This window comes from Phyllobates terribilis, unplaced genomic scaffold (assembly GCF_046119375.1).
Source record: "Phyllobates terribilis strain yellow unplaced genomic scaffold, ASM4611937v1 Scaffold_1__5_contigs__length_1240528914, whole genome shotgun sequence".
Taxonomy (NCBI): domain Eukaryota; kingdom Metazoa; phylum Chordata; class Amphibia; order Anura; family Dendrobatidae; genus Phyllobates; species Phyllobates terribilis.
Genome location: NW_027362761.1, coordinates 676,170,778 through 676,194,983, shown reverse-complemented (window position 1 = coordinate 676,194,983; position 24,206 = coordinate 676,170,778).

The window sequence follows — 24,206 nt, the reverse complement described above, 5'->3', positions numbered from 1 at the left end:
TTAACAATGCTTTGGAACTCTTCCATTGTTCTCGAAATTCCGCTGAAGTTTAACAATGCTTTGGAACTATTCCATTGTTCTCAGAATTCTGCTGAAGTGTGAAAATGCTTTAGAACTCTTCCATTGTTCTCAGAATTCCGCTAATGTTTAACAATGCATTGCAACTCTTCCATTGTTCTCAGAATTCCGATGATGTTTAACAATGCTTTGGAACTCTTCTATTTTTCTCGGAAATCCGCTGATGTTTAGCAATGCTTTGGAACTCTTCCATTGTTCTTGGAATTCCGCTGATGTTTAACAATGCTTTTGGAACTCTTCCATTGTTTTTGAAATTCCGCTGATGTTTAACAATGCTATGGAACTCTTCCAATGTTCTCAGAATTCTGTTGAAGTTGAAAAATGCTTTGGAACTCTTCCATTGTTCTCAGAATTCCACTGATGTTTAAAAATGCTTTGGAACTCTTCCATTCTACTCGGAATGCCGCTGAAGTTTAAAAAAGCTTTGGAACTCTTCCATTGTTCTCGGAATTCCGCTGAAGTTTAAAAATGCTTTGGAACTCTTCCATTGTTCTCGGAATTCCGCTGATGTTTAACAATCCTTTGGATCTCTTAGATTGTTCACCAAATTCTGCTGAAGTTTAAAGATGCTTTGGAACTCTTCCATTGTTCTCGGAATTCCGCTGATGTTTAACAATGCTTTGAAACTCTTCCATTGTTCAAGGAATTCCGGTGTAGTTTAACAATGCTTTGGAACTCTTCCATTGTTCTCGGAATTCTGCTGAAGTTTAAAAATGCTTTGGAACTCTTCCTTTGTTCTCAGAATTCCGCTGATGTTTAATATTTCATTTGGAACTCTTCCATTGTTCTCAGTATTCCGCTAATGTTTAACAATGCATTACAACTCTTCCATTGTTCAAGGAATTCCGCTGTAGTTTAACAATGCTTTGGAACTCATCCATTGTTCTAGAAATTCCGCTGAAGTTTAACAATGCTTTGGAACTCTTCCATTGTTCTCGGAATTCTGCTGAAGTGTGAACATGCTTTAGAACTCTTCCAATGTTCTCAGAATTCCGCTAATGTTTAACAATGCATTGCAACTCTTCCATTGTTCTCAGAATTCCGATGATGTTTAACAATGCTTTGGAACTCTTCCATTTTTCTCGGAAATCCGCTCATGTTTAGCAATGCTTTGGAACTCTTCCATTGTTCTTTTAATTCCGCTGATGTTTAACAATGCTTTTGGAACTCTTCCATTGTTTTCGAAATTCCGCTGATGTTTAACAATGCTTTGGAACTCTTCCAATGTTCTCAGAATTCAGCTGAAGTTGAAAAATGCTTTGGAACTCTTCCATTGTTCTCAGAATTCCACTGATGTTTAAAAATGCTTTGGAACTCTTCCATTGTACTCGGAATTCCGCTGAAGTTTAAAAAAGCTTTGTAACTCTTCCATTGTTCTCGGAATTCCGCTGAAGTTTAAAAATGCTTTGGAACTCTTCCATTGTTCTCGGAATTCCGCTGATGTTTTACAATCCTTTGGAACTCTTAGATTGTTCACCAAATTCTGCTGAAGTTTAAAGATGCTTTGGAGCTCTTCCATTGTTCTCGGAAATCCGCTGATGTTTAGCAATGCTTTGGAACTCTTCCATTGTTCTTGGAATTCCTCTGATGTTTAACAATGCTTTTGGAACTCTTCCATTGTTTTCAAAATTCCGCTGATGTTTAACAATGCTTTGGAACTCTTCCAATGTTCTCAGAATTCCGCTGAAGATGAAAAATGCTTTGGAACTCTTCCATTGTTCTCGGAATTCTGCTGAAGTTTAAAAATGCTTTGGAACTCTTCCATTGTTCTCGGAATTCCGCTGATGTTTAACAATTCTTTGGATCTTTTCTATTGTTCACCAAATTCTGCTGAAGTTTAAAGATGCTTTGGAACTCTTCCATTGTTATCGGAATTCCGCTGATGTTTAACAATGCTTTGGAACTCTTCCATTGTTCTCGGAATTCTGCTGAAGTTTAAAAATGCTTTGGAATTCTTCCATTGTTCTCAGAATTCCGCTGATGTTTAATATTTCATTTGGAACTCTTCCATTGTTCTCAGAATTCCGCTAATGTTTAAAAATGCATTGCAACTCTTCCATTGTTCAAGGAATTCCGCTGTAGTTTAACAATGCTTTGGAACTCTTCCATTGTTCTCGAAATTCCGCTGAAGTTTAACAATGCTATGGAACTCTTCCAATGTTCTCAGAATTCTGCTGAAGTTGAAAAATGCTTTGGAACTCTTCCATTGTTCTCAGAATTCCACTGATGTTTAAAAATGCTTTGGAACTCTTCCATTCTACTCGGAATGCCGCTGAAGTTTAAAAAAGCTTTGGAACTCTTCCATTGTTCTCGGAATTCCGCTGAAGTTTAAAAATTCTTTGGAACTCTTCCATTGTTCTCGGAATTCCGCTGATGTTTAACAATCCTTTGGATCTCTTAGATTGTTCACCAAATTCTGCTGAAGTTTAAAGATGCTTTGGAACTCTTCCATTGTTCTCGGAATTCCGCTGATGTTTAACAATGCTTTGAAACTCTTCCATTGTTCAAGGAATTCCGGTGTAGTTTAACAATGCTTTGGAACTCTTCCATTGTTCTCGGAATTCTGCTGAAGTTTAAAAAGGCTTTGGAACTCTTCCTTTGTTCTCAGAATTCCGCTGATGTTTAATATTTCATTTGGAACTCTTCCATTGTTCTCAGTATTCCGCTAATGTTTAACAATGCATTACAACTCTTCCATTGTTCAAGGAATTCCGCTGTAGTTTAACAATGCTTTGGAACTCATCCATTGTTCTAGAAATTCCGCTGAAGTTTAACAAAGCTTTGGAACTCTTCCATTGTTCTCGGAATTCTGCTGAAGTGTGAACATGCTTTAGAACTCTTCCAATGTTCTCAGAATTCCGCTAATGTTTAACAATGCATTGCAACTCTTCCATTGTTCTCAGAATTCCGATGATGTTTAACAATGCTTTGGAACTCTTCTATTTTTCTCGGAAATCCGCTGATGTTTAGCAATGCTTTGGAACTCTTCCATTGTTCTTGGAATTCCGCTGATGTTTAACAATGCTTTTGGAACTCTTCCATTGTTTTTGAAATTCCGCTGATGTTTAACAATGCTTTGGAACTCTTCCAATGTTCTCAGAATTCTGTTGAAGTTGAAAAATGCTTTGGAACTCTTCCATTGTTCTCAGAATTCCACTGATGTTTAAAAATGCTTTGGAACTCTTCCATTCTACTCGGAATGCCGCTGAAGTTTAAAAAAGCTTTGGAACTCTTCCATTGTTCTCTGAATTCCGCTGAAGTTTAAAAATGCTTTGGAACTCTTCCATTGTTCTCGGAATTCCGCTGATGTTTAACAATCCTTTGGATCTCTTAGATTGTTCACCAAATTCTGCTGAAGTTTAAAGATGCTTTGGAACTCTTCCATTGTTCTCGGAATTCCGCTGATGTTTAACAATGCTTTGAAACTCTTCCATTGTTCAAGGAATTCCGGTGTAGTTTAACAATGCTTTGGAACTCTTCCATTGTTCTCGGAATTCTGCTGAAGTTTAAAAATGCTTTGGAACTCTTCCTTTGTTCTCAGAATTCCGCTGATGTTTAATATTTCATTTGGAACTCTTCCATTGTTCTCAGTATTCCGCTAATGTTTAACAATGCATTACAACTCTTCCATTGTTCAAGGAATTCCGCTGTAGTTTAACAATGCTTTGGAACTCATCCATTGTTCTAGAAATTCCGCTGAAGTTTAACAATGCTTTGGAACTCTTCCATTGTTCTCGGAATTCTGCTGAAGTGTGAACATGCTTTAGAACTCTTCCAATGTTCTCAGAATTCTGCTAATGTTTAACAATGCATTGCAACTCTTCCATTGTTCTCAGAATTCCGATGATGTTTAACAATGCTTTGGAACTCTTCCATTTTTCTCGGAAATCCGCTCATGTTTAGCAATGCTTTGGAACTCTTCCATTGTTCTTTTAATTCCGCTGATGTTTAACAATGCTTTTGGAACTCTTCCATTGTTTTCGAAATTCCGCTGATGTTTAACAATGCTTTGGAACTCTTCCAATGTTCTCAGAATTCAGCTGAAGTTGAAAAATGCTTTGGAACTCTTCCATTGTTCTCAGAATTCCACTGATGTTTAAAAATGCTTTGGAACTCTTCCATTGTACTCGGAATTCCGCTGAAGTTTAAAAAAGCTTTGTAACTCTTCCATTGTTCTCGGAATTCCGCTGAAGTTTAAAATTGCTTTGGACCTCTTCCATTGTTCTCGGAATTCCGCTGATGTTTTACAATCCTTTGGAACTCTTAGATTGTTCACCAAATTCTGCTGAAGTTTAAAGATGCTTTGGAGCTCTTCCATTGTTCTCGGAAATCCGCTGATGTTTAGCAATGCTTTGGAACTCTTCCATTGTTCTTGGAATTCCTCTGATGTTTAACAATGCTTTTGGAACTCTTCCATTGTTTTCAAAATTCCGCTGATGTTTAACAATGCTTTGGAACTCTTCCAATGTTCTCAGAATTCCGCTGAAGATGAAAAATGCTTTGGAACTCTTCCATTGTTCTCGGAATTCTGCTGAAGTTTAAAAATGCTTTGGAACTCTTCCATTGTTCTCGGAATTCCGCTGATGTTTAACAATTCTTTGGATCTTTTCTATTGTTCACCAAATTCTGCTGAAGTTTAAAGATGCTTTGGAACTCTTCCATTGTTCTCGGAATTCCGCTGATGTTTAACAATGCTTTGGAACTCTTCCATTGTTCTCGGAATTCTGCTGAAGTTTAAAAATGCTTTGGAATTCTTCCATTGTTCTCAGAATTCCGCTGATGTTTAATATTTCATTTGGAACTCTTCCATTGTTCTCAGAATTCCGCTAATGTTTAACAATGCATTGCAACTCTTCCATTGTTCAAGGAATTCTGCTGTAGTTTAACAATGCTTTGGAACTCATCCATTTTTCTCGAACTTCCGCTGAAGTTTAACAATGCTTTGGAACTCTTCCATTGTTCTCGCAATTCTGCTGAAGTGTGAAAATGCTTTAGAACTCTTCCATTGTTCTCAGAATTCCGCTAATGTTTAACAATGCATTGCAACTCTTCCATTGTTCTCAGAATTCGATGATGTTTAACAATGCATTGCAACTCTTCCATTGTTCAAGGAATTCCGCTGATGTTTAACAATGCTTTGGAACTCTTCCAATGTTCTCAGAATTCCGCTGAAGTTGAAAAATGCTTTGGAACTCTTCCATTGTTCTCAGAATTCCACTGATGTTTAAAAATGCTTTGGAACTCTTCCATTGTACTCGGAATTCCGCTGAAGTTTAAAAATGCTTTGGAACTCTTCCATTGTTCTCGGAATTCCGCTGAAGTTTAAAAATGCTTTGGAACTCTTCCATTGTTCTCGGAATTCCGCTGATGTTTTACAATCCTTTGGATCTCTTAGATTGTTCACCAAATTCTGCTGAAGTTTAAAGATGCTTTGGAGCTCTTCCATTGTTCTCGGAATTCCGCTGATGTTTAACAATGCTTTGAAACTCTTCCAATGTTCAAGGAATTCCGCTGTAGTTTAACAATGCTTTGGAACTCTTCCATTGTTCTCGGAATTCTGCTGAAGTTTAAAAATGCTTTGGAATTCTTCCATTGTTCTCAGAATTCCGCTGATGTTTAATATTTCATTTGGAACTCTTCCATTGTTCTCAGAATTCCGCTAATGTTTAACAATGCATTGCAACTCTTCCATTGTTCAAGGAATTCCGCTGTAGTTTAACAATGCTTTGGAACTCTTCCATTGTTCTCGAAATTCCGCTGAAGTTTAACAATGCTTTGGAACTATTCCATTGTTCTCGCAATTCTGCTGAAGTGTGAAAATGCTTTAGAACTCTTCCATTGTTCTCAGAATTCCGCTAATGTTTAACAATGCATTGCAACTCTTCCATTGTTCTCAGAATTCCGATGATGTTTAACAATGCTTTGGAACTCTTCCATTTTTCTCGGAAATCCGCTCATGTTTAGCAATGCTTTGGAACTCTTCCATTGTTCTTGGAATTCCGCTGATGTTTAACAATGCTTTTGGAACTCTTCCATTGTTTTCGAAATTCCGCTGATGTTTAACAATGCTTTGGAACTCTTCCAATGTTCTCAGATTTCCGCTGAAGTTTAAAAAAGCTTTGGAACTCTTCCATTGTTCTCGGAATTCCTCTGAAGTTTAAAAATGCTTTGGAACTCTTCCATTGTTCTCGGAATTCCGCTGATGTTTAACAATCCTTTGGATCTCTTAGATTGTTAACCAAATTCTGCTGAAGTTTAAAGATGCTTTGGAGCTCTTCCATTGTTCTCGGAATTTCGCTGATGTTTAACAATGCTTTGAAACTCTTCCAATGTTCAAGGAATTCCGCTGTAGTTTAACAATGCTTTGGAACTCTTCCATTGTTCTCGGAATTCTGCTGAAGTTTAAAAATGCTTTGGAATTCTTCCATTGTTCTCAGAATTCCGCTGATGTTTAATATTTCATTTGGAACTCTTCCATTGTTCTCAGAATTCCGCTAATGTTTAACAATGCATTGCAACTCTTCCATTGTTCAAGGAATTCCGCTGTAGTTTAACAATGCTTTGGAACTCTTCCATTGTTCTCGAAATTCCGCTGAAGTTTAACAATGCTTTGGAACTATTCCATTGTTCTCGCAATTCTGCTGAAGTGTGAAAATGCTTTAGAACTCTTCCATTGTTCTCAGAATTCCGCTAATGTTTAACAATGCATTGCAACTCTTCCATTGTTCTCAGAATTCCGATGATGTTTAACAATGCTTTGGAACTCTTCCATTTTTCTCGGAAATCCGCTCATGTTTAGCAATGCTTTGGAACTCTTCCATTGTTCTTGGAATTCCGCTGATGTTTAACAATGCTTTTGGAACTCTTCCATTGTTTTCGAAATTCCGCTGATGTTTAACAATGCTTTGGAACTCTTCCAATGTTCTCAGATTTCCGCTGAAGTTTAAAAAAGCTTTGGAACTCTTCCATTGTTCTCGGAATTCCTCTGAAGTTTAAAAATGCTTTGGAACTCTTCCATTGTTCTCGGAATTCCGCTGATGTTTAACAATCCTTTGGATCTCTTAGATTGTTAACCAAATTCTGCTGAAGTTTAAAGATGCTTTGGAGCTCTTCCATTGTTCTCGGAATTTCGCTGATGTTTAACAATGCTTTGAAACTCTTCTATTGTCAAGGAATTCCGCTGTAGTTTAACAATGCTTTGGAACTATTCCATTGTTCTCACAATTCTGCTGAAGTGTGAAAATGCTTTAGAACTCTTCCATTGTTCTCAGAATTCCGCTAATGTTTAACAATGCATTGCAACTCTTCCATTGTTCAAGGAATTCCGCTGTAGTTTAACAATGCTTTGGAACTCTTCCATTGTTCTCGAAATTCCGCTGAAGTTTAACAATCCTTTGGAACTATTCCATTGTTCTCACAATTCTGCTGAAGTGTGAAAATGCTTTAGAACTCTTCCATTGTTCTCAGAATTCCGCTAATGTTTAACAATGCATTGCAACTGTTCCATTGTTCTCAGAATTCTGATGATGTTTAACAATGCTTTGGAACTCTTCTATTTTTCTCGGAAATCCGCTGATGTTTAGCAATGCTTTGGAACTCTTCCATTGTTCTTGGAATTCCGCTGATGTTTAACAATGCTTTTGGAACTCTTCCATTGTTTTCAAAATTCCGCTGATGTTTAACAATCCTTTGGATCTCTTAGATTGTTCACCAAATTCTGCTGAAGTTTAAAGATGCTTTGGAACTCTTCCATTGTTCAAGGAATTCCGCTGTAGTTTAACAATGCTTTGGAACTCTTCCATTGTTCTCGGAAATCCGCTGATGTTTAGCAATGCTTTGGAACTCTTCCATTGTTCTTGGAATTCCTCTGATGTTTAACAATGCTTTTGGAACTCTTCCATTGTTTTCAAAATTCCGCTGATGTTTAACAATGCTTTGGAACTCTTCCAATGTTCTCAGAATTCCGCTGAAGATGAAAAATGCTTTGGAACTCTTCCATTGTTCTCGGAATTCTGCTGAAGTTTAAAAATGCTTTGGAACTCTTCCATTGTTCTCGGAATTCCGCTGATGTTTAACAATTCTTTGGATCTTTTCTATTGTTCACCAAATTCTGCTGAAGTTTAAAGATGCTTTGGAACTCTTCCATTGTTCTCGGAATTCCGCTGATGTTTAACAATGCTTTGGAACTCTTCCATTGTTCTCGGAATTCTGCTGAAGTTTAAAAATGCTTTGGAATTCTTCCATTGTTCTCAGAATTCCACTGATGTTTAATATTTCATTTGGAACTCTTCCATTGTTCTCAGAATTCCGCTAATGTTTAACAATGCATTGCAACTCTTCCATTGTTCAAGGAATTCTGCTGTAGTTTAACAATGCTTTGGAACTCATCCATTTTTCTCGAACTTCCGCTGAAGTTTAACAATGCTTTGGAACTCTTCCATTGTTCTCGCAATTCTGCTGAAGTGTGAAATTGCTTTAGAACTCTTCCATTGTTCTCAGAATTCCGCTAATGTTTAACAATGCATTGCAACTCTTCCATTGTTCTCAGAATTCGATGATGTTTAACAATGCATTGCAACTCTTCCATTGTTCAAGGAATTCCGCTGATGTTTAACAATGCTTTGGAACTCTTCCAATGTTCTCAGAATTCCGCTGAAGTTGAAAAATGCTTTGGAACTCTTCCATTGTTCTCAGAATTCCACTGATGTTTAAAAATGCTTTGGAACTCTTCCATTGTACTCGGAATTCCGCTGAAGTTTAAAAATGCTTTGGAACTCTTCCATTGTTCTCGGAATTCCGCTGAAGTTTAAAAATGCTTTGGAACTCTTCCATTGTTCTCGGAATTCCGCTGATGTTTTACAATCCTTTGGATCTCTTAGATTGTTCACCAAATTCTGCTGAAGTTTAAAGATGCTTTGGAGCTCTTCCATTGTTCTCGGAATTCCGCTGATGTTTAACAATGCTTTGAAACTCTTCCAATGTTCAAGGAATTCCGCTGTAGTTTAACAATGCTTTGGAACTCTTCCATTGTTCTCGGAATTCTGCTGAAGTTTAAAAATGCTTTGGAATTCTTCCATTGTTCTCAGAATTCCGCTGATGTTTAATATTTCATTTGGAACTCTTCCATTGTTCTCAGAATTCCGCTAATGTTTAACAATGCATTGCAACTCTTCCATTGTTCAAGGAATTCCGCTGTAGTTTAACAATGCTTTGGAACTCTTCCATTGTTCTCGAAATTCCGCTGAAGTTTAACAATGCTTTGGAACTATTCCATTGTTCTCGCAATTCTGCTGAAGTGTGAAAATGCTTTAGAACTCTTCCATTGTTCTCAGAATTCCGCTAATGTTTAACAATGCATTGCAACTCTTCCATTGTTCTCAGAATTCCGATGATGTTTAACAATGCTTTGGAACTCTTCCATTTTTCTCGGAAATCCGCTCATGTTTAGCAATGCTTTGGAACTCTTCCATTGTTCTTGGAATTCCGCTGATGTTTAACAATGCTTTTGGAACTCTTCCATTGTTTTCGAAATTCCGCTGATGTTTAACAATGCTTTGGAACTCTTCCAATGTTCTCAGATTTCCGCTGAAGTTTAAAAAAGCTTTGGAACTCTTCCATTGTTCTCGGAATTCCTCTGAAGTTTAAAAATGCTTTGGAACTCTTCCATTGTTCTCGGAATTCCGCTGATGTTTAACAATCCTTTGGATCTCTTAGATTGTTAACCAAATTCTGCTGAAGTTTAAAGATGCTTTGGAGCTCTTCCATTGTTCTCGGAATTTCGCTGATGTTTAACAATGCTTTGAAACTCTTCCATTGTCAAGGAATTCCGCCGTAGTTTAACAATGCTTTGGAACTCTTCCATTGTTCTCGAAATTCCGCTGAAGTTTAACAATGCTTTGGAACTATTCCATTGTTCTCACAATTCTGCTGAAGTGTGAAAATGCTTTAGAACTCTTCCATTGTTCTCAGAATTCCGCTAATGTTTAACAATGCATTGCAACTCTTCCATTGTTCAAGGAATTCCGCTGTAGTTTAACAATGCTTTGGAACTCTTCCATTGTTCTCGAAATTCCGCTGAAGTTTAACAATGCTTTGGAACTATTCCATTGTTCTCACAATTCTGCTGAAGTGTGAAAATGCTTTAGAACTCTTCCATTGTTCTCAGAATTCCGCTAATGTTTAACAATGCATTGCAACTGTTCCATTGTTCTCAGAATTCTGATGATGTTTAACAATGCTTTGGAACTCTTCTATTTTTCTCGGAAATCCGCTGATGTTTAGCAATGCTTTGGAACTCTTCCATTGTTCTTGGAATTCCGCTGATGTTTAACAATGCTTTTGGAACTCTTCCATTGTTTTCAAAATTCCGCTGATGTTTAACAATCCTTTGGATCTCTTAGATTGTTCACCAAATTCTGCTGAAGTTTAAAGATGCTTTGGAACTCTTCCATTGTTCAAGGAATTCCGCTGTAGTTTAACAATGCTTTGGAACTCTTCCATTGTTCTCGGAATTCTGCTGAAGTTTAAAAATGCTTTGGAATTCCTCCATTGTTCTCAGAATTCCGCTGATGTTTAATATTTCATTTGGAACTCTTCCATTGTTCTCAGAATTCCGCTAATGTTTAACAAGGCATTGCAACTCTTCCATTGTTCAAGGAATTCCGCTGTAGTTTAACAATGCTTTGAAACTCTTCCATTGTTCTCGGAATTCTGCTGAAGTTTAAAAATGCTTTGGAATTCTTCCATTGTTCTCAGAATTCCGCTGATGTTTAAAAATGCTTTGGATCTCTTTGATTGTTCACCAAATTCTGCTGAAGTTTAAAGATGCTTTGGAGCTCTTCCATTGTTCTCGGAATTCCGCTGATGTTTAACAATGCTTTGAAACTCTTCCATTGTCAAGGAATTCCTCTGTAGTTTAACAATGCTTTGGAACTCTTCCATTGTTCTCGGAATTCTGCTGAAGTTTAAAAATGCTTTGGAATTCTTCCATTGTTCTCAGAATTCCGCTAATGTTTAACAATGCATTGCAACTCTTCCATTGTTCAAGGAATTCCGCTGTAGTTTAACAATGCTTTGGAACTCTTCCATTGTTCTCGAAATTCCGCTTAAGTTTAACAATGCTTTGGAACTATTCCATTGTTCTCACAATTCTGCTGAAGTGTGAAAATGCTTTAGAACTCTTCCATTGTTCTCAGAATTCCGCTAATGTTTAACAATGCATTGCAACTCTTCCATTGTTCTCAGAATTCCGATGATGTTTAACAATGCTTTGGAACTCTTCTATTTTTCTCGGAAATCCGCTGATGTTTAGCAATGCTTTGGAACTCTTCCATTGTTCTTGGAATTCCGCTGATGTTTAACAATGCTTTTGGAACTCTTCCATTGTTTTCGAAATTCCGCTGATGTTTAACAATGCTTTGGAACTCTTCCAATGTTCTCAGAATTCTGCTGAAGTTGAAAAGTGCTTTGGAACTCTTCCATTGTTCTCAGAATTCCACTGATGTTTAAAAATGCTTTGGAACTCTTCCATTCTACTCGGAATGCCGCTGAAGTTTAAAAAAGCTTTGGAACTCTTCCATTGTTCTCGGAATTCTGTTGAAGTTTAAAAATGCTTTGGAACTCTACCCTTGTTCTCGGAATTCCGCTGATGTTTAACAATCCTTTGTATCTCTTAGATTGTTCACCAAATTCTGCTGAAGTTTAAAGATGCTTTGGAACTCTTCCATTGTTCTCGGAATTCCGCTGATGTTTAACAATGATTTGAAACTCTTCCAATGTTCAAGGAATTCTGGTGTAGTTTAACAATGCTTTGGAACTCTTCCATTGTTCTCGGAATTCTGCTGAAGTTTAAAAATGCTTTGGAACTCTTCCTTTGTTCTCAGAATTCCGCTGATGTTTAATATTTCATTTGGAACTCTTCCATTGTTCTCAGTATTCCGCTAATGTTTAACAATGCATTACAACTCTTCCATTGTTCAAGGAATTCCGCTGTAGTTTAACAATGCTTTGGAACTCATCCATTGTTCTAGAAATTCCGCTGAAGTTTAACAATGCTTTGGAACTCTTCCATTGTTCTCGGAATTCTGCTGAAGTGTGAACATGCTTTAGAACTCTTCCAATGTTCTCAGAATTCCGCTAATGTTTAACAATGCATTGCAACTCTTCCAGTGTTCAAGGAATTCCGCTGTAGTTTAACAATGCTTTGGAACTCTTCCATTGTTCTCGAAATTCCGCTGAAGTTTAACAATGCTTTGGAACTATTCCATTGTTCTCGCAATTCTGCTGAAGTGTGAAAATGCTTTAGAACTCTTCCATTGTTCTCAGAATTCCGCTAATGTTTAACAATGCATTGCAACTCTTCCATTGTTCTCAGAATTCCGATGATGTTTAACAATGCTTTTTAACTCTTCTATTTTTCTCGGAAATCCGCTGATGTTTAGCAATGCTTTGGAACTCTTCCATTGTTCTTGGAATTCCGCTGATGTTTAACAATGCTTTTGGAACTCTTCCATTGTTTTCAAAATTCCGCTGATGTTTAACAATGCTTTGGAACTCTTCCAATGTTCTCAGAATTCCGCTGAAGTTTAAAAATGCTTTGGAACTCTTCCATTGTACTCGGAATTCCGCTGAAGTTTAAAAAAGCTTTGGAACTCTTCCATTGTTCTCGGAATTCCGCTGATGTTTAACAATGCTTTTGGAACTCTTCCATTGTTCTCAAAATTCCGCTGAAGTTGAAAATGCTTTGGAACTCTTCCATTGTTTTCGAAATTTCACTGATGTTTAACAATGCTTTGGAACTCTTCTATTGTTCTCATAATTCTGCTGAAGTTTAAAAATGCTTTGGAACTCTTACATTGTTCTCGGAATTCTGCTGAAGTGTAAAAATGCTTTGGAACTCTTCCATTGTTCTCGGAATTCCGCTGATGTTTAACAATCCTTTGGATCTCTTAGATTGTTCACCAAATTCTGATGAAGTTTAAAGATGCTTTGGAACTCTTCCATTGTTCTCGGAATTCTGCTGATGTTTAACAAGGCTTTGGAACTCTTCAATTGTTCTCAGAATTCTGCTGAAGTTTAAGAATGCTTTGGAACTCTTCCATTGTTCTCGGAATTCTGCTGAAGTTTAAAAATGCTTTGGAACTCTTCCATTGTTCTCGGAATTCCGCTGATGTTTAACAATCCTTTGGATCTTTTCTATTGTTCACCAAATTCTGCTGAAGTTTAAAGATGCTTTGGAATTCTTCCATTGTTCTCGGAATTCCGCTGATGTTTAACAATGCTTTGGAACTCTTCCATTGTTCTCGGAATTCTGCTGAAGTTTAAAAATGCTTTGGAATTCTTCCATTGTTCTCAGAATTCCGCTAATGTTTAACAATGCATTGCAACTCTTCCATTGTTCAAGGAATTCCGCTGTAGTTTAACAATGCTTTGGAACTCTTCCATTGTTCTCGAAATTCCGCTGAAGTTTAACAATGCTTTGGAACTATTCCATTGTTCTCGCAATTCTGATGAAGTGTGAAAATGCTTTAGAACTCTTCCATTGCTCTCACAATTCCGCTAATGTTTAACAATGCATTGCAACTCTTCCATTGTTCTCAGAATTCCGATGATGTTTAACAATGCTTTGGAACTCTTCCATTTTTCTCGGAAATCCTCTCATGTTTAGCAATGCTTTGGAACTCTTCCATTGTTCTTGGAATTCCGCTGATGTCTAACAATGCTTTGGAACACTTCCAATGTTCTCAGATTTCCGCTGAAGTTGAAAAATGCTTTGGAACTCTTCCATTGTTCTCAGAATTCCACTGATGTTTAAAAATGCTTTCTAACTCTTCCATTGTACCCGGAATTCCGCTGAAGTTTAAAAAAGCTTTGGAACTCTTCCATTGTTCTCGGAATTCCGCTGAAGTTTAAAAATGCTTTGGAACTCTTCCATTGTTCTCGGAATTCCGCTGATGTTTAACAATCCTTTGGATCTCTTAGATTGTTCACCAAATTCTGCTGAAGTTTAAAGATGCTTTGGAGCTCTTCCATTGTTCTCGGAATTTCGCTGATGTTTAACAATGCTTTGAAACTCTTCCATTGTCAAGGAATTCCGCTGTAGTTTAACAATGCTTTGGAACTCTTCCATTGTTCTCGGAATTCTGCTGAAGTTTAAAAATGCTTTGGAATTCTTCCATTGTTCTCAGAATTCTGCTGATGTTTAATATTTAATTTGGAACTCTTCCATTGTTCTCAGAATTCCGCTAATGTTTAACAATGCATTGCAACTCTTCCATTGTTCAAGGAATTCCGCTGTAGTTTAACAATGCTTTGGAATTCTTCCATTGTTCTCGAAATTCCGCTGAAGTTTAACAATGCTTTGGAACTATTCCATTGTTCTCGCAATTCTGCTGAAGTGTGAAAATGCTTTAGAACTCTTCCATTGTTCTCAGAATTCCGCTAATGTTTAACAATGCATTGCAACTCTTCCATTGTTCTCAGAATTCCGATGATGTTTAACAATGCTTTGGAACTCTTCTATTTTTCTCGGAAATCCGCTGATGTTTAGCAATGCTTTGGAACTCTTCCATTGTTCTTGGAATTCCGCTGATGTTTAATAATGCTTTTGGAACTCTTCCATTGTTTTCAAAATTCCGCTGATGTTTAACAATGCTTTGGAACTCTTCCAATGTTCTCAGAATTCCGCTGAAGATGAAAAATGCTTTGGAACTCTTCCATTGTTCTCGGAATTCCGCTGATGTTTATCAAACCTATGGAACTCTTCCATTGTTCTCGGAATTCTGTTGATGTTTAATAATGCTTTTGGAACTCTTTCATTGTTCTCGGAATTCTGCTGAAGTTCAAAAACGCTTTAGAAATCTTCCCTTGATCTTGGAATTCTGCTGAAGTTTAACAATGCTTTGGAACTCTTCCATAATTCTCAGAATTCTGCTGAAGTTTAAAAATGCTTTGGTACTCTTCCATTGTTCTCAGAATTCCAATGAAGCTTAAAAATGCTTTGGAACTCTTCAATTTTTCTCAGATTTCCGCTAAAGTTTAAAAATGCTTTGGAACTCCTCCATTGTTTTCGGAATTCTGCTGAAGTTTAAAAATGCTTTGGAACTCTTCCAATGTTCTGGGAATTCAGCTGAAGTTTAAAAATGCTTTGGAACTATTCCTATGTTCTGGGAGTTCTGCTAAAGTTTAAAAATGCTTGGGAACTCTTCCATTGTTCTCGAAATTCCGCTGATGTTTAACAATGCTTTAGAACTCTTCCATTGTTCTTGGAATTCCGCTAATGTTTAACAATGCTTTGGAACTCTTTCATTGTTCTGGGAATTCTGCTGAAGTTTAAAAATGCTTTGGAACTCTTCCATTGCTCTCGGAATTCTGCTGTAGTTTAAAAAAGATTTGGGACTCTTCCATTGTTCTCGGAATTCCGCTGATGTTTAAAAATGCTTTGGATCTCTTCCGTTGTTCTCGGAATTCTGCGGAAATTTAAAAATTCTGTGGAACTCTTCCATTGTTCTTGGAATTCCGCTAATGTTTAAAAATGCTTTGGAACTCTTCCATTGTTCTCGGAAATACGCTGATGTTTAACAATGCTTTGGAACTCTTCCATTGTTTTCGGATTTCCGCTAAAGTTTAGCAATGCTTTGGAACTCTTCCATTGTTCTCGGAATTCCGCAAAAGTTTATAAATGCTTTGAAACTCTTTCATTGTTCTCGGAATTCTGATGAAGTTTAAAAAAGCTTTGGAACTCTTCCATTGTTCTTGGAATTCCGTTGATGTTTAATAATGCTTTTGGAACTCATCCATTGTTCTCGGAAATGTGCTAATGTTTTACAATGCTTTGGAACTCTTCCATTGTTCTCAGAATTCCCTGATGTTTAATAATGCTTTTGGAACTCTTCCATTGTTCTCGGAATTCCGCTACTGTTTAACAATGCTTTGGAACTCTTCCATTGTTCTCGGAATTCCGCTGAAGTTTAAAAATGCTTTGGAACTCTTCCATTGTTCTCGGAATTCTGCTGAAGTTTAAAAAAGCTTTGGAACCATTCCATTGTTCTCGGAATTCCGCTAATATTTAACAATGCTTTGGAACTCTTCCATTGTTCTCGGAATTCCGATGAAGTTTAAAAATGCTTTGGAACTGTTCCATTGTTCTCGGAATTCTGCTGAAGTTTAAAAAAGCTTTGGAACCATTCCATTGTTCTCGGAATTCCCCTAATATTTAACAATGCTTTGAAACTATTCCATTGTTCTGGGAATTCTGCTGAAGTTTAAAAATGCTTTGGAACTCTTCCATTGTTCTCGGAATTCTGCTGTTGTTTAAAAAAGATTTGGGACTCTTCCATTGTTCTCGGAATTCCGCTGATGTTTAAAAATGCTTTGGATCTCTTCCGTTGTTCTCGGAATTCTGCGGAAATTTAAAAATTCTGTGGAACTCTTCCATTGTTCTTGGAATTCCGCTAATGTTTAAAAATGCTTTGGAACTCTTCCATTGTTCTCGGAAATACGCTGATGTTTAACAATGCTTTGGAACTCTTCCATTGTTTTCGGATTTCCGCTAAAGTTTAGCAATGCTTTGGAACTCTTCCATTGTTCTCGGAATTCCGCAAAAGTTTATAAATGCTTTGAAACTCTTTCATTGTTCTCGGAATTCTGATGAAGTTTAAAAAAGCTTTGGAACTCTTCCATTGTTCTTGGAATTCCGTTGATGTTTAATAATGCTTTTGGAACTCATCCATTGTTCTCGGAAATGTGCTAATGTTTTACAATGCTTTGGAACTCTTCCATTGTTCTCAGAATTCCCTGATGTTTAATAATGCTTTTGGAACTCTTCCATTGTTCTCGGAATTCCGCTACTGTTTAACAATGCTTTGGAACTCTTCCATTGTTCTCGGAATTCCGCTGAAGTTTAAAAATGCTTTGGAACTCTTCCATTGTTCTCGGAATTCTGCTGAAGTTTAAAAAAGCTTTGGAACCATTCCATTGTTCTCGGAATTCCGCTAATATTTAACAATGCTTTGGAACTCTTCCATTGTTCTCGGAATTCCGATGAAGTTTAAAAATGCTTTGGAACTGTTCCATTGTTCTCGGAATTCTGCTGAAGTTTAAAAAAGCTTTGGAACCATTCCATTGTTCTCGGAATTCCCCTAATATTTAACAATGCTTTGAAACTATTCCATTGTTCTGGGAATTCTGCTGAAGTTTAAAAATGCTTTGGAACTCTTCCATTGCTCTCGGAATTCTGCTGTAGTTTAAAAATGCATTGGAACTCTTCCATTGTTCTCAGAATTCCGCTTAAGTTTTACAATGCTTTGGAACTCTTCCATTTTTCTTGGAATTCTGCTAAAGTTTAAAAATGCTTTGGAACTCTTCCATTGTTCGCGGAAATCTGCTGAAGTTTAAAAATGCTTTGGAACTCTTCAATTGTTCTCGGAATTCCGCAGATGTTTAACAATGCTTTGGAACTCCTCCATTGTTCTCGGAATTCCGCTGAAGTTTAAAAAAGCTTTGGAACTCTTCCATTGTTCTCGGAATTCCGCTGATGTTTAACAATGCTTTTGGAACTCTTCCATTGTTCTCAAAATTCCGCTGAAGTTGAAAATGCTTTGGAACTCTTCCATTGTTTTCGAAATTTCACTGATGTTTAACAATGCTTTGGAACTCTTCTATTGTTCTCATAATTCTGCTGAAGTTTAAAAATGCTTTGGAACTCTTACATTGTTCTCGGAATTCTGCTGAAGTGTAAAAATGCTTTGGAACTCTTCCATTGTTCTCGGAATTCCGCTGATGTTTAACAATCCTTTGGATCTCTTAGATTGTTCACCAAATTCTGATGAAGTTTAAAGATGCTTTGGAACTCTTCCATTGTTCTCGGAATTCTGCTGATGTTTAACAAGGCTTTGGAACTCTTCAATTGTTCTCAGAATTCTGCTGAAGTTTAAGAATGCTTTGGAACTCTTCCATTGTTCTCGGAATTCTGCTGAAGTTTAAAAATGCTTTGGAACTCTTCCATTGTTCTCGGAATTCCGCTGATGTTTAACAATCCTTTGGATCTTTTCTATTGTTCACCAAATTCTGCTGAAGTTTAAAGATGCTTTGGAACTCTTCCATTGTTCTCGGAATTCCGCTGATGTTTAACAATGCTTTGGAACTCTTCCATTGTTCTCGGAATTCTGCTGAAGTTTAAAAATGCTTTGGAATTCTTCCATTGTTCTCAGAATTCCGCTAATGTTTAACAATGCATTGCAACTCTTCCATTGTTCAAGGAATTCCGCTGTAGTTTAACAATGCTTTGGAACTCTTCCATTGTTCTCGAAATTCCGCTGAAGTTTAACAATGCTTTGGAACTATTCCATTGTTCTCGCAATTCTGATGAAGTGTGAAAATGCTTTAGAACTCTTCCATTGCTCTCACAATTCCGCTAATGTTTAACAATGCATTGCAACTCTTTCATTGTTCTCAGAATTCCGATGATGTTTAACAATGCTTTGGAACTCTTCCATTTTTCTCGGAAATCCTCTCATGTTTAGCAATGCTTTGGAACTCTTCCATTGTTCTTGGAATTCCGCTGATGTCTAACAATGCTTTGGAACACTTCCAATGTTCTCAGATTTCCGCTGAAGTTGAAAAATGCTTTGGAACTCTTCCATTGTTCTCAGAATTCCACTGATGTTTAAAAATGCTTTCTAATTCTTCCATTGTACCCGGAATTCCGCTGAAGTTTAAAAAAGCTTTGGAACTCTTCCATTGTTCTCGGAATTCCGCTGAAGTTTAAAAATGCTTTGGAACTCTTCCATTGTTCTCGGAATTCCGCTGATGTTTAACAATCCTTTGGATCTCTTAGATTGTTCACCAAATTCTGCTGAAGTTTAAAGATGCTTTGGAGCTCTTCCATTGTTCTCGGAATTTCGCTGATGTTTAACAATGCTTTGAAACTCTTCCATTGTCAAGGAATTCCGCTGTAGTTTAACAATGCTTTGGAACTCTTCCATTGTTCTCGGAATTCTGCTGAAGTTTAAAAATGCTTTGGAATTCTTCCATTGTTCTCAGAATTCTGCTGATGTTTAATATTTAATTTGGAACTCTTCCATTGTTCTCAGAATTCCGCTAATGTTTAACAATGCATTGCAACTCTTCCATTGTTCAAGGAATTCCGCTGTAGTTTAACAATGCTTTGGAATTCTTCCATTGTTCTCGAAATTCCGCTGAAGTTTAACAATGCTTTGGAACTATTCCATTGTTCTCGCAATTCTGCTGAAGTGTGAAAATGCTTTAGAACTCTTCCATTGTTCTCAGAATTCCGCTAATGTTTAACAATGCATTGCAACTCTTCCATTGTTCTCAGAATTCCGATGATGTTTAACAATGCTTTGGAACTCTTCTATTTTTCTCGGAAATCCGCTGATGTTTAGCAATGCTTTGGAACTCTTCCATTGTTCTTGGAATTCCGCTGATGTTTAATAATGCTTTTGGAACTCTTCCATTGTTTTCAAAATTCCGCTGATGTTTAACAATGCTTTGGAACTCTTCCAATGTTCTCAGAATTCCGCTGAAGATTAAAAATGCTTTGGAACTCTTCCATTGTTCTCGGAATTCCGCTGATGTTTATCAAACCTATGGAACTCTTCCATTGTTCTCGGAATTCTGTTGATGTTTAATAATGCTTTTGGAACTCTTTCATTGTTCTCGGAATTCTGCTGAAGTTCAAAAACGCTTTAGAAATCTTCCCTTGATCTTGGAATTCTGCTGAAGTTTAACAATGCTTTGGAACTCTTCCATAATTCTCAGAATTCTGCTGAAGTTTAAAAATGCTTTGGTACTCTTCCATTGTTCTCAGAATTCCAATGAAGCTTAAAAATGCTTTGGAACTCTTCAATTTTTCTCAGATTTCCGCTAAAGTTTAAAAATGCTTTGGAACTCCTCCATTGTTTTCGGAATTCTGCTGAAGTTTAAAAATGCTTTGGAACTCTTCCAATGTTCTGGGAATTCAGCTGAAGTTTAAAAATGCTTTGGAACTATTCCTATGTTCTGGGAGTTCTGCTAAAGTTTAAAAATGCTTGGGAACTCTTCCATTGTTCTCGAAATTCCGCTGATGTTTAACAATGCTTTAGAACTCTTCCATTGTTCTTGGAATTCCGCTAATGTTTAACAATGCTTTGGAACTCTTTCATTGTTCTGGGAATTCTGCTGAAGTTTAAAAATGCTTTGGAACTCTTCCATTGCTCTCGGAATTCTGCTGTAGTTTAAAAATGCATTGGAACTCTTCCATTGTCCTCAGAATTCCGCTGAAGTTTTACAATGCTTTGGAACTCTTCCATTTTTCTCGGAATTCTGCTAAAGTTTAAAAATGCTTTGGAACTCTTCCATTGTTCTCGGAATTCTGCTGTTGTTTAAAAAAGATTTGGGACTCTTCCATTGTTCTCGGAATTCCGCTGATGTTTAAAAATGCTTTGGATCTCTTCCGTTGTTCTCGGAATTCTGCGGAAATTTAAAAATTCTGTGGAACTCTTCCATTGTTCTTGGAATTCCGCTAATGTTTAAAAATGCTTTGGAACTCTTCCATTGTTCTCGGAAATACGCTGATGTTTAACAATGCTTTGGAACTCTTCCATTGTTTTCGGATTTCCGCTAAAGTTTAGCAATGCTTTGGAACTCTTCCATTGTTCTCGGAATTCCGCAAAAGTTTATAAATGCTTTGAAACTCTTTCATTCTTCTCGGAATTCTGATGAAGTTTAAAAAAGCTTTGGAACTCTTCCATTGTTCTTGGAATTCCGTTGATGTTTAATAATGCTTTTGGAACTCATCCATTGTTCTCGGAAATGTGCTAATGTTTTACAATGCTTTGGAACTCTTCCATTGTTCTCAGAATTCCCTGATGTTTAATAATGCTTTTGGAACTCTTCCATTGTTCTCGGAATTCCGCTACTGTTTAGCAATGCTTTGGAACTCTTCCATTGTTCTCGGAATTCCGCTGAAGTTTAAAAATGCTTTGGAACTCTTCCATTGTTCTCGGAATTCTGCTGAAGTTTAAAAAAGCTTTGGAACCATTCCATTTTTCTCGGAATTCCGCTAATATTTAACAATGCTTTGGAACTCTTCCATTGTTCTCGGAATTCCGATGAAGTTTAAAAATGCTTTGGAACTGTTCCATTGTTCTCGGAATTCTGCTGAAGTTTAAAAAAGCTTTGGAACCATTCCATTGTTCTCGGAATTCCCCTAATATTTAACAATGCTTTGAAACTATTCCATTGTTCTGGGAATTCTGCTGAAGTTTAAAAATGCTTTGGAACTCTTCCATTGCTCTCGGAATTCTGCTGTAGTTTAAAAATGCATTGGAACTCTTCCATTGTTCTCAGAATTCCGCTTAAGTTTTACAATGCTTTGGAACTCTTCCATTTTTCTTGGAATTCTGCTAAAGTTTAAAAATGCTTTGGAACTCTTCCATTGTTCGCGGAAATCTGCTGAAGTTTAAAAATGCTTTGGAACTCTTCAATTGTTCTCGGAATTCCGCAGATGTTTAACAATGCTTTGGAACTCCTCCATTGTTCTCGGAATTCCGCTGAAGTTTAAAAATGCTTTGGAACTCTCCATTGTTCTGGGAATTCGGCTGAAGTTTAAAAATGCTTTGGAACTCTTCCTATGTTCTGGGAGTTCTGCTGAAGTTTAAAAATCCTTTTGAACTCTTCCATTGTTCTCGGAATTCCGCTGATGTTTAACAATGCTTTAGAACTCTTCCATTGTTCTCGGAAATACGCTGATGTTTAACAATGCTTTGGAACTCTTCCATTGTTCTCGGAAATCCGCTGTAGTTTAAAAATGCATTGGAACTCTTCCATTGTTCTCGGAATTCCGCTGAAGTTTTAGAATGCTTTGGAACTCTTCCATTTTTCTCGGAATTCTGCTGAAGTTTTAAAATGCTTTGGAACTCTTCCATTGTTCTCGGAATTCCGCTAATGTTTAACAATGCTTTGGAACTCTACCATTGTTCTCGGAATTCTGCTGTAGTTTAAAAATGCTTTGGAACTCTTTCATTGTTCTCGGAATTCCACTGAAGTTTAGCCATGCTTTGGAACTCTTCCGTTGTTCTTGGAATTCCCCTGAAGTTTAAAAATGCTTTGGAACTCTTGCATTGTTCTCGGAATTCTGCTGAAGTTTAAAAAAGCTTTGGAACTATTCCATTGTTCTCGGAATTCCGCTAATATTTAACAATGCTTTGGAACTCTTCCATTGTTCTCGGAATTCCGTTGATGTTTAATAATGCTTTTGGAACTCTTCCAGTCTTCTCGGAATTCTGCTGATGTTTATCAAACCCATGGAACTATTCCATTGTTTTCGAAATTCTGTTGATGTTTAATAATGCTTTTGGAACTCTTCCATTGTTCTCAGAATTCTGCTGAAGTTTAACAATGCTTTGGAACTCTTCCATTATTCGCATAATTCCAATGAAGCTAAAAAATGCTTTGGAACTCTTCAATTTTTCTCAGAAATCCGCTAAACTTTAAAAATGCTTTGGAACTCCTAGATTGTTCTCAGAATTCTGCTGAAGTTTAAAAATGCTTTGGAACTCTTCCATTGTTCTAGGAATTTGGCTGAAGTTTAAAAATGCTTTGGTACTCTTGCATTGTTCTCAGAATTCCAATGAAGCTAAAAAATGCTTTGGAACTCTTCAATTTTTCTCAGAAATCCGCTAAACTTTAAAAATGCTTTGGAACTCCTCCATTGTTCTCGGAATTCTGCTGAAGTTTAAAAATGCTTTGGAACTCTTCCATTGTTCTAGGAATTCGGCTGAAGTTTAAAAATGCTTTGGAGCTCTTCCTATGTTCTGGGAGTTCTGCTGAAGTTTAAAAATGCTTTGGAACTCTTCCATTGTTCTCGGAATTCCGCTGATGTTTAACAATGCTTTAGAACTTTTCCATTGTTCTCGGAATTCCGCTGATGTTTAACAATGATTTGGAACTCTTCCATTGTTCTCGGAATTCCGCTGTAGTTTAAAAATGCATTGGAACTCTTCCATTGTTCTCGGATTTCCGCTGAAGTTTTACAATGCTTTGGAACTCTTCCATTTTTCTCGAAATTCTGCTGAAGTTTAAAAATGCTTTGGAACTCTTCCATTGTTCTCGGTATTCCGCTGATGTTTAACAATGCTTTGGAACTCTTCCATTGTACTCGGAATTCGACTGTAGTTTAAAAATGCATTGTAACTCTTCAATTGTTCACGGAATTCTGCTGAAGTTTAAAAAGCTTTGGAACTCTTCCATTGTTCCGGGATTTCTGCTGAAGTTTAAAATTGCTTTGGAAAATTCAATTTTTCTCCGAATTCCAATGAAGCTTAAAAATGCTTTGGAACTCTTCCATTGTTCTCGAAATTCCGCTAATGTTTAACAATGCTTTGGAACTCTTCCATTCTTCTCGGAATTCCGCTGTAGTTTAAAAATGCTTTGGAACTCTTTCATTGTTCTTGGAATTCCACTGAAGTTTAGTCATGCTTTGGAACTCTTCCATTGTTCTCGGAATTCCGCTGAAGTTTAAAAATGCTTTGGAACTCTTCCATTGTTCTCGGAATTCTGCTGAAGTTAAAAAAAGCTTTGGAACTATTCCATTGTTCTCGGAATTCCGCTAATATTTAACAATGCTTTGGAACTCTACCATTGTTCTCGGAATTCCGCTGATGTTTAATAATGCTTTTAGAACTCTTCCATTGTTCTCGAAATTCTGCTAATGTTTAACAATGCTTTGGAAGTCATCCATTGTTCTCGGAATTTCGCTGATGTTTTTCAAACCTATGGAACTCTTCCATTGTTCTCGGAATTCTGTTGATGTTTAATAATGCTTTTGGAACTCTTTCATTGTTCTCGGAATTCTGCTGAAGTTCAAAAACGCTTTAGAAATCTTCCCTTGTTCTCGGAATTCTGCTGAAGTTTAACAATGCTTTGGAACTCTTCCATAATTGTCAGAATTCTGCTGAAGTTTAAAAATGCTTTGGTACTCTTCCATTGTTCTCAGAATTCCAATGAAGCTTAAAAATGCTTTGGAACTCTATAATTTTTCTCAGAATTCCGCTAAAGTTTAAAAATGCTTTGGAACTCCTCCATTGTTCTCGGAATTATGCTGAAGTTAAAAAATGCTTTGGAACTCT